At 42.1% G+C, this 12,724-nt stretch overlaps 1 pseudogene; it reads left to right on the plus strand.

Moving 5' to 3' along the window:
- The first annotated feature begins 8,397 nt into the window (after positions 1 to 8,397).
- On the plus strand, positions 8,398 to 11,664 carry LOC119290084 (annotated as a pseudogene).
- Positions 11,665 to 12,724: the final 1,060 nt, after the last annotated feature.

Genomic DNA, 12,724 nt, shown 5'->3' on the forward strand with positions numbered 1-12,724 from the left:
ACCATCTATCACTGTCTAATTTACCTAGCTGCCATGTATGAGGCGATGATTTTTGCTCTTGTTAGGCAATATTCACACATCCAGAACTTATTAACATGAATTTTTGAAGTTACATGTTACGATAGCCACATAGTTGTACTAGAAAAGGAAAAAAATCAAATGATATTTCCTTGGAATAGATGATAATGAGGGCAAAATGGCATGCTGTACTCTCAGTCTGTTGGTTATCACAATCACTGAGAATCTATTGTTCTTGCTTATACTAATGGATGTGAATATTAATACTAGGTCTTTGAATATTTATACTAGGTCTGAATAGTTTAGTGGCCTGTAGATAGATGAACTGAGAGCATTTAGTACTTAAATGGACTACAGATGAATCAAGAACACGTACTAAGTGTAGGCATGATTTTTTCTAGAGTTATGTGCAGATAATCCTAGCAACTACTCATTGTAGACAACTCACAAATTTGAGAAAAATCGTATTTCTATGATTCTCAAACATATGAGTTCTTTTTCAGGGTCAAATGGCAGAAAGTAATCCCACAAGATGATATATGATGTTCTGCTGATCACTTTTGTTCATAACATGGTCAACACATTTTGGTCATATGGAAGTTGATGTTGACTTTTTGATCAAAGGCTTGGCCCCTTCCATACTACCCCCTCCCCCCTCCCAAAATAAGTGTCTAAAGCTTAGTGCGACTTTGTACTAGAGCTAGTACAAAGTTAAGACAATTATTTTGGGACAGAGGTAGTATTTTGTAGTAGTCAAGTGAAAGAACAATTGGTTTCTTAAGAACTTGGTCATCATATTTTGTAACAGGCCACATCCTATATGTCAGACTTGTGTATTTCCTAAATGGTTGTAGATAACTTGAGTGAAGAAAATTAATGGATCTTCTATATATATATTGAATGAATGCATTGACCAATGCTATCTTGTGACGAGTTGAATATTATATATCGTGTACTTCACATGAATTGAATAATATGAAGTTAATTTTGTATTAATACATGGTGCATTTCCATGCGTGCTGAAATGTAGTACCCTGGCAACAAGTGTGTCGGCATAAGTATTGGGTGTCACACAGTCTGTTGGCATAACTCAGTGTCAGACGAACTGTCGGAATAGCCATGGTCATCGCAATATCTGTCGGAATACCACATTGTCAGATGAACTGTCGGTATAACAATGTCTGTCGATGTAGAAATGTCTGTCGGCGTAGACCTCACCTATTGTGTCATATTGTCTGTCGGCATATATTTATCTGTCAGTAAAAACCTTTCCCGGTAGAACTATAGGCGACAGCTCCTTTCCGTCGGCAAAGTTCTTCGCCGACACTAAACGTGTCGCCTTAGGTGACCTATGCCGACAGATTGTTTGACACTGCTTTGAGTGTCATGGTGCAGTGACCCTTCTTGAATGCTGTTAATGCTAAGATAGACTGCGAAAAGAATGTTGTTACTATTGGCTTGGATGATATGGTTCATGAGTTTAATTTCTCTAAATTTAGTAAACAACATCGATAGGAAGAATCACCTAGTAAGGATGAAATTATTGGTCTTGCTTCTATTGCTGTACCTCCTAGTGATCCTTTAGAACAGTATTTGCTAGATCATGAAAATGATACGTTCATGAATGAAAGAAGGGAAATAGATGAAGTATTCTTTAAATAAGAACCTATCCTGCAACATAATGTGCTTGTTGAAATCCTAGGGGATCCTCCTCCACCCAAGGGTGATCCCGTGTTTGAGCTTAAACCGTTGCCTGATAATCTTAAATATGCTTATCTTGATGAAAAGAAAATATATCCTGTTATTATTAGTGCTAACCTTTCAGAGCATGAAGAAGAAAGATTATTGAAAACTCTGAAGAAGCACCGTGCCGCTATTGGATATACTCTTGATGATCTTAAGGGCATTAGTCCCACGCTATTTCAACATAAAATAAATTTGGAAGCAGATGCCAAACCAGTTCGTGATCCTCAACGACGTCTGAATCCTAAAATGAAGGAAGTGGTAAGAAAAGAAATACTTAAGCTTCTGGAGGCAGGTATAATTTATCCCGTTGTTGATAGTCAGTGGGTAAGTCTTGTCCATTGTGTCCCTAAGAAGGGAGGTATTACTGTTGTCCCTAATGATAAAGATGAATTGATCCCGCAAAGAATTATCATAGGCTATAGGATGGTAATTGATTTCCGCAAATTAAATAAAGCTACTAAAAAAGATCATTACCCCTTACCTTTTATTGATCAAATGCTAGAAAGATTATGCAAACATACACATTATTGCTTTCTAGATGGTTATTCTGGTTTCTCTCAAATACCTGTGTCAGCTAAAGATCAATCAAAGACTACTTTTACATGCCCTTTTGGTACTATTGCTTATAGACGTATGCCTTTTGATTTATGTAATGCACCTGCTACCTTTCAAAGATGCATGATGGCTATATTCTCTGACTTTTGTGAAAAAAATTGTGAGGTTTTTATGGACGACTTTTCCGTCTATGGTTCCTCTTTTGATGATTGCTTGAGCAATCTTGATCGAGTTTTGCAGAGATGTGAAGAAACTAATCTTGTCTTGAATTGGGAAAAGTGCCACTTTATGGTTAATGAAGGTATTGTCTTGGGGCACAAAGTTTCTGAAAGAGGTATTGAAGTTGATAAGGCCAAGGTTGATGCTATTGAGAAGGTGCCATGTCCCAAGGACATCAAAGGTATAAGAAGTTTCCTTGGTCACACCGGATTTTATAGGAGGTTCATTAAGGACTTCTCAAAAATTTCTCGGCCTCTGACTAATTTATTACAAAAAGATGTACCATTTGTTTTTGATGATGATTGTGTAGAAGCATTTGAAATACTTAAGAAAGCATTAGTCTCTGCACCTGTTCTTCAGCCACCTGATTGGAATTTACCCTTTGAAATCATGTGTGATGCTAGTGATTATGCTGTAGGTGTTGTTCTAGGGAAAAGGGTTGATAAAAAATTAAATGTTATCCATTATGCTAGTAAGACTCTAGACAATGCTCGGAGAAACTATGCTACTACCGAAAAGGAACTTTTAGCAGTTGTATTTGTTTGTGATAAATTCAGACCCTATATTGTTAATTCTAAAGTAACTATTCACACTGATCATGCTGCTATTAAATATCTTATGGAAAAGAAAGATGCAAAACCTAGACTTATTAGATGGGTTCTCTTGCTACAAGAATTCGATTTGCATATTATTGATAGAAAAGGAGCTGACAACCCCGTTGCAGACAACTTATCTAGGTTAGAGAATGTTCTTGATGACCCACTACCTATTGATGATAGCTTCCCTGATGAGCAATTAAATGTCATAAGCACTTCCCGTAGCACTCCATGGTATGCTGATTATGCTAATTATATTGTCGCTAAATTTATACCACCTAGCTTCACATACCAACAAAAGAAAAAGTTTTTCTTTGACATGCAACATTACTTTTGGGATGACCCACATCTTTATAAAGAAGGAGTAGATGGTGTCATTAGACGTTGTGTACCTGAGCATGAACAGGAAAAGATCCTATGCAAGTGTCACTCCGAAGCTTATGGAGGACACCATGCTGGAGATAGAACTGCACATAAGGTATTGCAATCTGGTTTTTATTGGCCTACTCTCTTCAAGGATGCCCGTAAGTTTTTTTTGTGTTGCGATGAAATGTCAAAGAATTGGTAATATTAGTAGACGTCAAGAAATGCCTATAAACTATTCACTTGTTATTGAAGCATTTGATGTTTGGGGCTTTGATTATATGGGACCTTTTCCTGCCTCTAATGGATACACACATATTTTAGTTGCTGTTGATTACGTTACTAAGTGGGTAGAAGCTATTCCAACTAGTAGTGCTGATCATAACACTTCTATTAAAATGCTTAAGGAAGTTATTTTTCTGAGGTTTGGAGTCCCTAGTTATTTAATGACTGATGGTGGTTCACACTTTATTCATGGTGCTTTCCGTAAAATGCTTGCTAAATATGACGTTAATCATAGGATTGCATCTCCTTATCACCCGCAGTCTAGTGGTCAAGTAGAATTGAGCAATAGAGAGCTCAAATTAATTTTGCAAAAGACTGTTAATAGGTCTAGAAAGAATTGGTCCAAGAAACTTGATGATGCATTATGGGCCTATAGAACTGCATATAAAAATCCTATGGGTATGTCTCCGTACAAAATGGTCTATGGAAAAGCTTGTCACTTACCTCTCGAACTAGAACAGAAGGCATATTGGGCTATTAAATAACTCAACTATGATTTCAAACTTGTCGGTGAGAAGAGGTTATTTGATATTAGCTCACTTGATGAATGGAGAACCCAAGCTTATGAAAATGCCAAGTTGTTTAAAGAAAAAGTTTAATGCTGGCATGACAAAAGGATACAAAAGCGTGAGTTTAATGTAGGTGATTATGTATTGCTATACAACTCTGTTTAAGATTTTTTGCAAGAAAACTTCTCTCTAAATGGGAAGGTCCCTACGTTATCAAAGAGGACTACCGTTCTGGTGCCATAAAAATCAACAACTTTGAAGGCACAAATCCGAAGGTGGTAAACGGTCAAAGAATCAAACACTATATCTCAGGTAATCCTATCAATGTTGAAACCAATATTATTGAAACCGTAACCCCGGAGGAATACATAAGGGACACTTTCCAGCCCGCTTTAGACTCCGAAAAGGAATAGGTATGTGGTACCGTAAGTAAACCGACTCCAAAACAATTTTTAAGGCAATATTTCTCCGTTTTGGAATATTTAAAAAAATAGAAAAATAAGTGGCAGTCCGGGAAGGACACGAGGCCTCCACGAGGGTGGAGGGCGCGCCCTACCCCCCTGGGCAGGCCCCCTACCTCGTGAGCACCTCGTGTGCTCTCCGGACTCCGTTTTCTTGTATGATACATATTTTGGTCGGTAAAAATTCATTATATATACTCCCGAAGGTTTTGACTCTCGTATTACGAAAATCTCTCCTGTTCTTGTTTCGAGCTGTTTTTCTGACAGGTCTAGATCATCATGACGATCCCAAGTGCTTCCAAGGACAAGTTTTTTGAGAAGGTGATCAACCCTTACCTCGCGGAGGTGATGTGACACCCTCAAACCATTGAGTTGCGTGATGGGTTGCTGCACATCCGCGATGTAGAGGGACCCAATTGAACCAGAAGCGTGGAGTCGAGGCTTGAAGCAATGGAGCAACAAGTTTTCAAATGTCAGGGGATGGTGGAGCGTGGAATCAACGCTAGCCACAAGATGCTCGCGGAGTTCATCAACAACTACGAGTCGAATGCCAAGAACACCGAGGAGGCCATCTTTAAGCTACGAGAGAAGATCGAGCACCTCCAAGCCCAAATTTATGATCTGCAAAATCAAAACTGTCAGTATAAATGTAGATTCAAAAGGATGAGTTTGGCTGCAGATTTGAGGATTCCGGAGAGTCGATCATCCTTCTATGATTGTGAGCCTATGCCATGGAAGTTGGACGGCAATCCTGCATCATTGACAATACCTCCACCACCACCAACAAAGAAGAAGACTTAATCACATGGGTATGGGCACTCCCCTTGGCAACTTCCAAGCTTGGGGGAGGTGCCCTGGTATCGTATCACCATCACAACTCCTATCTTTACCTTTTTCTTAGTTCGATCCTATTAGTAGTATCTTGATTTAGTAGAATAAAGTCATGGCGTGATCTAGTTTTGAGTTTTGCTTTACGATCCTTCTTTGTAATCGAGTCCGTGAGCTATATAATAAACATTACTATTGAGTCAAGGTCTTGATTATTTTGCCATGATCTTGGGTGGATAGAAGAAAAGAATAAAAAGAACCAAAGAGTCCATATTGATCTTATTGAAAGTAATGACTTCACATAGAGAGAGTATGATGATTAAAAGTTGTTGGGAGTTGGCAAATATAGCTTTGGTCATCGTTGCAATTAATAGGAAGTAATAAGGAAATGGAGGTTTCACATATAGATATATTATCATTGACATCTTTTATGATTGGGAGCACTCATTAAAATATGACATGCTAAAGAGTTGAGGTTGGACAAGGAAGACAACATAATGAGTTATGTTTTCTTATATCTGAGATAAAGTATGTTGTCATGGATCCTCTAAGGTGTTGAGATTGCCTTTCCCCCTCATGCTAGCCAAATTCTCAGCACCAAGTAGAAATACTACTTGTGCTTCCAAATACCCTTAAACCAGTTTTGCCATGAGAGTCCACCATATCTACCTGTGGATTGAGTAAGATCCTTCAAGTAAGTTGTCATCGGTGCAAGCAATAAAAATTGATCTCTAAATATGCACGACTTATTAGTGCGGAGAAATAAGCTTTGTACGAACTTGTTGTGGACGTAATAAAAGTGACGGACTTCATAATAAAGGTCCACATGCAAGGGGCAATATAAAGTGACGTTCTTTTGCATTAAGATTTTGTGCATCGACCCTAAACGCGCATGACAACCTCTGCTTCCCTCTTCGAAGGGCCTATCTTTTATTATTATCCTGTACCTTATGCAAGAGTCACGGTGATCTTCACCTTTCCTTTTTGATTTTATCCTTTGGCAAGCTCAGCATGTTGGAAAGAGTATGATATATATATCTAATTGGATGTAGGGGAGCATGAATTATTATTGTTGACATTACCCTTGAGGTAAAAGGTTGTGGGGCAAAACTATAAGCCCCTATCTTTCTCTGTGTCCGATTAAAACTCCGTAACCACAAGTATCACATGAGTGTTAGCAATTATGAAGGACTAAGTGATAGTTGAGTATGTGGACTTACTTTTAAGCTCTGACATAGACTCTTTCCATTGTTATGATAAATTGCAAATGCTTCAATGACTGAGGTTATAATTTGTTGGTGCTCAATAAGTTTCTGATTCATACTTTTTCCTTTGTGAAAAGATCATCACTTGAACATAAGTAATCATATGACAAAATCTCTACATGTTGCTATTATAGAAATAATCATGATGCCTTCATGCCCGTATTTTATTTTTATCGACGCCTCTACCTCTAAACATGAGGACATATTTATTGTTATCAGCTTTTCGCTTGAGGACAAGCGAGGTCTAAGCTTGGGGGAGTTGATACGTCCATTTTGCATCATGCTTTTATATCAATATTTATTGCATTATGGGCTGTTATTTCACGTTATGTCACAATAATTATGGCTATTCTCTCTTATTTTACAAGGTTTACATGAAGAGGGAGAATGCCGGCAGCTGGAATTCTGGGCTGGAAAAGGAGCAAATATTGAAGATCTATTCTGCGCAACTCCAAAAGTCCTGAAACTCCACGGAATATCTTAAAATAAATAAAGAAAAATCGCCGCCAAAGATGAAGGCCAGGGGCCCACACCCTACTCATGAGGGTGGGGGGCGCGCCCCCCTACCTCGTGGGCCCATTGGTGGCTCTCCGACGCCCATCTTCTCCTATATGAAGTCTTTCGATGACAAAAAAATAAGAAGAAACCTTTCGGGACGAGACTTCGCCGCCACGAGGCGGAACCTTGGCGGAACCAATCTAGGGCTCCTGCAGAGCTGTTCTGCTGGGGACACTTCCCTCCGGGAGGGGGAAATCATCACCATCGTCATCACCAAGGCTCCTCTCATTGGGAGAGGGCAGTCTCCATCAACACTTCACCAGCACCATCTCATCTCCAAACCCTAGTTCATCTCTTGTATCCAATTCTTGTCTCCAAGTCTGGGATTGGTGCTAGTAGGTTGCTAGTAGTGTTGATTACTCCTTGTAGTTGATGCTAGTTGCACTGGTAGAAAAAGAGGCTTCCGTCCAGCCCCATTAGTCGCGAAACTGTAGGAATCGCGACTAATGAAGTCTTTAGTCGCGGTTCGGCAGACGAACCGCGACCAAAGGCCTGGGCCCAGGGCGCTCGGTGGCCAGCTGGTGCACGTGAGGGGCTTTAGTCGCGGTTGGCCAGGCCAACCGCGACTAAAGGTGCGCAAAGGCCTTTAGTCGCGGTTGGCCAGGCCAACCGCGACTAAAGCTCCTCCCCTATATATACCAGTTCAGCACGCTCACTTAGCCATTTGGTGCCACTTCTCTTCACAAGCTTCACAAGGGGGTGTAGGTTTGCTTTTGGTTCCTCTTATGCACACAAGGTGTTTGATGAAATGCCCTAAGAGGGTGAAACAAACATGATATGAAGTGTTGGAGCCACACTTGAGGTTCCTCATTTATTTTTTCCTCCTCGATCGCGGTTAGCAACTTGAACCTTTCATGCATGTGTGTCATTGATAAAATATGCATGTGTGCAGTTCATTGTTTAATTTATATTGTTTGTAGCTAGTTAGTTTAAAAAATGCATGATGGTTAATTATATATTTTATATTATAATAATGCAGATGAATCGGCAATGGATGTACGGTAACCGACTCTCCGGCGAGTTCACTACGGGTTTGAAAGATTTCCTCGTAGTGGCTAATGCGACCAAGCAGGGGGGTTTTGTTATCTGTCCATGTGTTATCTGTAAGAATCAGAAGGGTTACTCTTCCTCAAGAGATGTTCACATGCATCTGCTTCGGCATGGTTTCATGCCAAGCTATAATTGTTGGACCAAGCATGGAGAAAGAGGGGTTATAATGGAAGAAGATGAAGAAGGGGATGATTTCATCGATGAAAGCTATCTTGCTCATTTCGGTGATACTTTCATGGAGGATGCTGAAGGTGAAGGGGAAGGTGAAGAAGAGGCACGTGATGATCCCGTTGATGATCTTGGTCGGACCATTGCTGATGCACGGAGACGCTGCGAAACTGAAAAGGAGAGGGAGAATTTGGATCGCATGTTAGAGGATCACAGAAAGGCGCTGTACCCCGGATGCGATGATGGTCTGAAAAAGCTGGGCTGCACACTGGATTTGTTGAAATGGAAGGCAGAGGCAGGTGTAGCTGACTCGGCATTTGAAAACTTGCTGAAAATGTTGAAGAATATGTTTCCAAAGGATAACGAGTTGCCCGCCAGTACGTACGAAGCAAAGAAGGTTGTCTGCCCTCTAGGTTTAGAGGTTCTGAAGATACATGCATGCATCAACGACTGCATCCTCTACCGCGGTGAATACGAGAATTTGAATGAATGCCCGGTATGCACTGCATTGCGTTATAAGATCAGAGGCGATGACCCTGGTGACGATGTTGAGGGCCAGAAACCCAGGAAGAGGGTTCCCGCCAAGGTGATGTGGTATGCTCCTATAATACCACGGTTGAAACGTCTGTTCAGGAACAAAGAGCATGCCAAGTTGTTGTGATGGCACAAAGAGGACCGTAAGTCGGACGGGGAGTTGAGACACACCGCAGATGGAACGCAATGGAGAAAGATCGACAGATGGTTCAAAGATTTTGCAGCTGACGCAAGGAACATAAGATTTGCTCTAAGTACGGATGGCATGAATCCTTTTGGCGAGCAGAGCTCCAGCCATAGCACCTGGCCCGTGACTCTATGCATCTACAACCTTCCTCCTTGGTTGTGCATGAAGCGGAAGTTCATTATGATGCCAGTGCTCATCCAAGGTCCGAAGCAACCCGGCAATGACATCGATGTGTACCTAAGGCCATTAGTTGATGAACTTTTACAGCTGTGGGGTGGTGTCCGTGTGTGGGATGAGCACAAACAAGAGGAATTTGACCTACGAGCGTTGCTTTTCGTAACCATCAACGATTGGCCTGCTCTTAGTAACCTTTCGGGACTGTCAAATAAGGGATACAATGCATGCACGCACTGCTTACATGAGACTGAAAGTGTACATTTGCCAAATTGTAAGAAGAACGTGTACCTTGGGCATCGTCGATTTCTTCCGAAAATTCATCCAGTAAGAAAGAAGGGCAAGCATTACAACGGCAAGGCAGATCACCGGCCGAAGCCTGCGGAACGCACTGGTGCTGAGGTATTTGATATGGTCAAGGATTTGAAAGTCATCTTTGGAAAGGGTCCTGGCGGACAATCAGTTCCGAAGGGAGCTGATGGGCACGTAGCCATGTGGAAGAAGAAATCTATATTCTGGGAGCTAGAATATTGGAAAGTCCTAGATGTCCGCTCTGCAATCGACGTGATGCACGTTACGAAGAATATTTGCGTGAACCTCCTAAGCTTCTTGGGCGTGTATGGGAAGACAAATGATACAAAGGAAGCACGGCAGGACCAGCAACGTTTGAAAGACCCTGATGACCGGCATCCGGAATGGTTTCAAGGTCGTGCCAGCTACGCTCTGACCAAAGAAGAGAAGGTCATCTTTTTTGAATGCCTGAGCAGTATGAAGGTCCCGTCTGGATTCTCGTCCAATATAAAGGGAATAATAAACATGGCGGAGAAAAAGTTCCAAAACCTGAAGTCTCACGACTGCCACGTGATTATGACGCAATTGCTTCCGATTGCTTTGAGGGGGCTCCTGCCGAAAAATGTTCGAGTAGCCATTGTGAAGCTATGTGCATTCCTCAATGCAATCTCTCAGAAGGTAATCAATCCAGAAGATCTACCACGGTTACAGAACGATGTGATCCAATGTCTTGTCAGTTTCGAGTTGGTGTTCCCGCCATCCTTCTTCAATATTATGACGCACCTCTTGGTTCACCTAGTCGAAGAGATTTTCATTCTCGGTCCTGTATTTCTACACAATATGTTCCCCTTCGAGAGGTTTATGGGAGTATTAAAGAAATATGTTCGTAACCGTGCTAGGCCAGAAGGAAGCATCGCCAAGGGCTATGGAAATGAGGAGGTAATTGAGTTTTGTGTTGACTTTGTTCCTGACCTTAAGCCGATTGGTCTTCCTCGATCGCGGCACGAGGGGAGACTAAGTGGAAAAGGCACGATCGGAAGGAAATCAACGATATGTATGGACGGCCATTCTCTGACTGAAGCACACCACACTGTACTGACCAATTCCAGCTTGGTGGCTCCGTACTTTGAGAAACACAAGAATATTTTACGCTCGGACAACCCGGGGAAGCCTGAATCCTGGATTAGGAAGGCCCACATGGAGACTTTCGGCAGTTGGTTGAGAAAACATTTAATGAATGACAATGATGTTGTAGATCAGCTATACATGTTGGCCAAGACACCATCTTCGACTATAACGACTTTCCAAGGGTACGAGATAAATGGGAATACATTTTACACGATCGTCCAAGATAAAAAGAGCACCAACCAAAACAGTGGTGTCCGCTTTGATGCAGCAACCGAGAATGGGCAAAAGGTCACATATTATGGTTACATAGAGGAGATATGGGAACTTGACTATGGACCCTCCTTTAAGGTCCCTTTGTTCCGGTGCAAATGGTTCAAGCTAACAGGAGGTGGGGTAAAGGTGGACGAGCAATACGGAATGACAATGGTGGATTTCAACAATCTTGGTTACCTTGACGAACCATTCGTCCTTGCCAAAGATGTCGCTCAGGTTTTTTATTTGAAGGACATGAGTAGCAAACCGAGGAAACGGAAAGATAAGAAAACGATCAGTACATCATGCGATGATCCAAAGCGCCACATTGTTCTTTCAGGGAAAAGAAACATCGTGGGAGTGGAGGACAAGACAGACATGTCAGAAGATTATATTATGTTTGGTGAAATTCCGCCCTTCAAAGTGAACATTGACCCAAGCATTAAGTTAAATGATGAGGATGCTCCATGGATACGGCACAATCGTAAGCAAGCAGGGACACAAGGGAAGAATTGATGTGTAATAATTTATTGTACCAAACTTTGTATTTGGTCGATGAACTGAATGATGTATCAAACCTTTTGTCAAACCTTCAAGGGGTTTTAAAATGAATTAGTTTTATTTTTTTGATTTTTTTGATATATAATTGTATTTTTAAGATTTTAAAATGAATTAGTTTTATTTTTCTGATTTTAAAAGGAAAAAGGAAGAAGAAGAAAGAAGGAAAAAGGAAGAAAAAACCAGAAGAAAAAAACAGAAGAAAAAAGGAAAAACAGAAGAAAAAAACAAACAGAAGAAAAACATAAGAAAAAAACAGAAGAAAAAAACAGAAGAAAAAAGGAAAAAGGAAAAAAGGAAGAAAAAAAGAAAATATGCCACCTACTGGGCCACCACGGCCTGAATACGACTAGAAACCCATTAAAGGGCCAGGATTCAGACCCGCAGAAGGCCGAGTAGGCCCACAGGCACATAGTGACAGAATAGGCCCGTAAGCCTGCATTTGAGAGGAGCTCGAAGTGGTGAGCGCAGCCGCGCTTATAAACCACTGTCGAAGCCTCTCGGCTAGCGAGGTGGGACTAAACATCCCACCGCACCGCGCCAGTTCTAGCACAGACCTTTAGTCCCGGTTGGGAAGGCGGACCGCGACTAAAGGGTACCCTTTAGTCACGGTTGTTGTCCCCAACTGCGACTAAAGGGTCTTTCTGCGCGGGAACGGAAGCGGCGCCAAAACCCTTTAGTCCCGGTTGGGGAGGCGGACCGCGACTAAAGGGTACCTTTAGTCGCGGTCCGCCTCTCCAACCGCGACTAAAGGTGCGTCTATAAATACTGCACTTAGCAGTTTTGCCACTTCCCATTCTCCTCTCTCTCGACGCCGAAGCGCTGCCCCGACGCCGACGCCGAAGCCCTGCCCCGACGCCGACGCCGACGCCGAAGCCCTGCGCGCCGCCGCCCCCGTCCCCAGTGAGCGCCGCCTCCGCCCGTGCCCTGCCCTTGCCCGCCGCCCGTGCCTTGCGCCCTTGCCCGCCGCCCGCCGCCC

This window comes from Triticum dicoccoides, chromosome 4A (assembly GCF_002162155.2).
Source record: "Triticum dicoccoides isolate Atlit2015 ecotype Zavitan chromosome 4A, WEW_v2.0, whole genome shotgun sequence".
NCBI classification, from domain to species: domain Eukaryota; kingdom Viridiplantae; phylum Streptophyta; class Magnoliopsida; order Poales; family Poaceae; genus Triticum; species Triticum dicoccoides.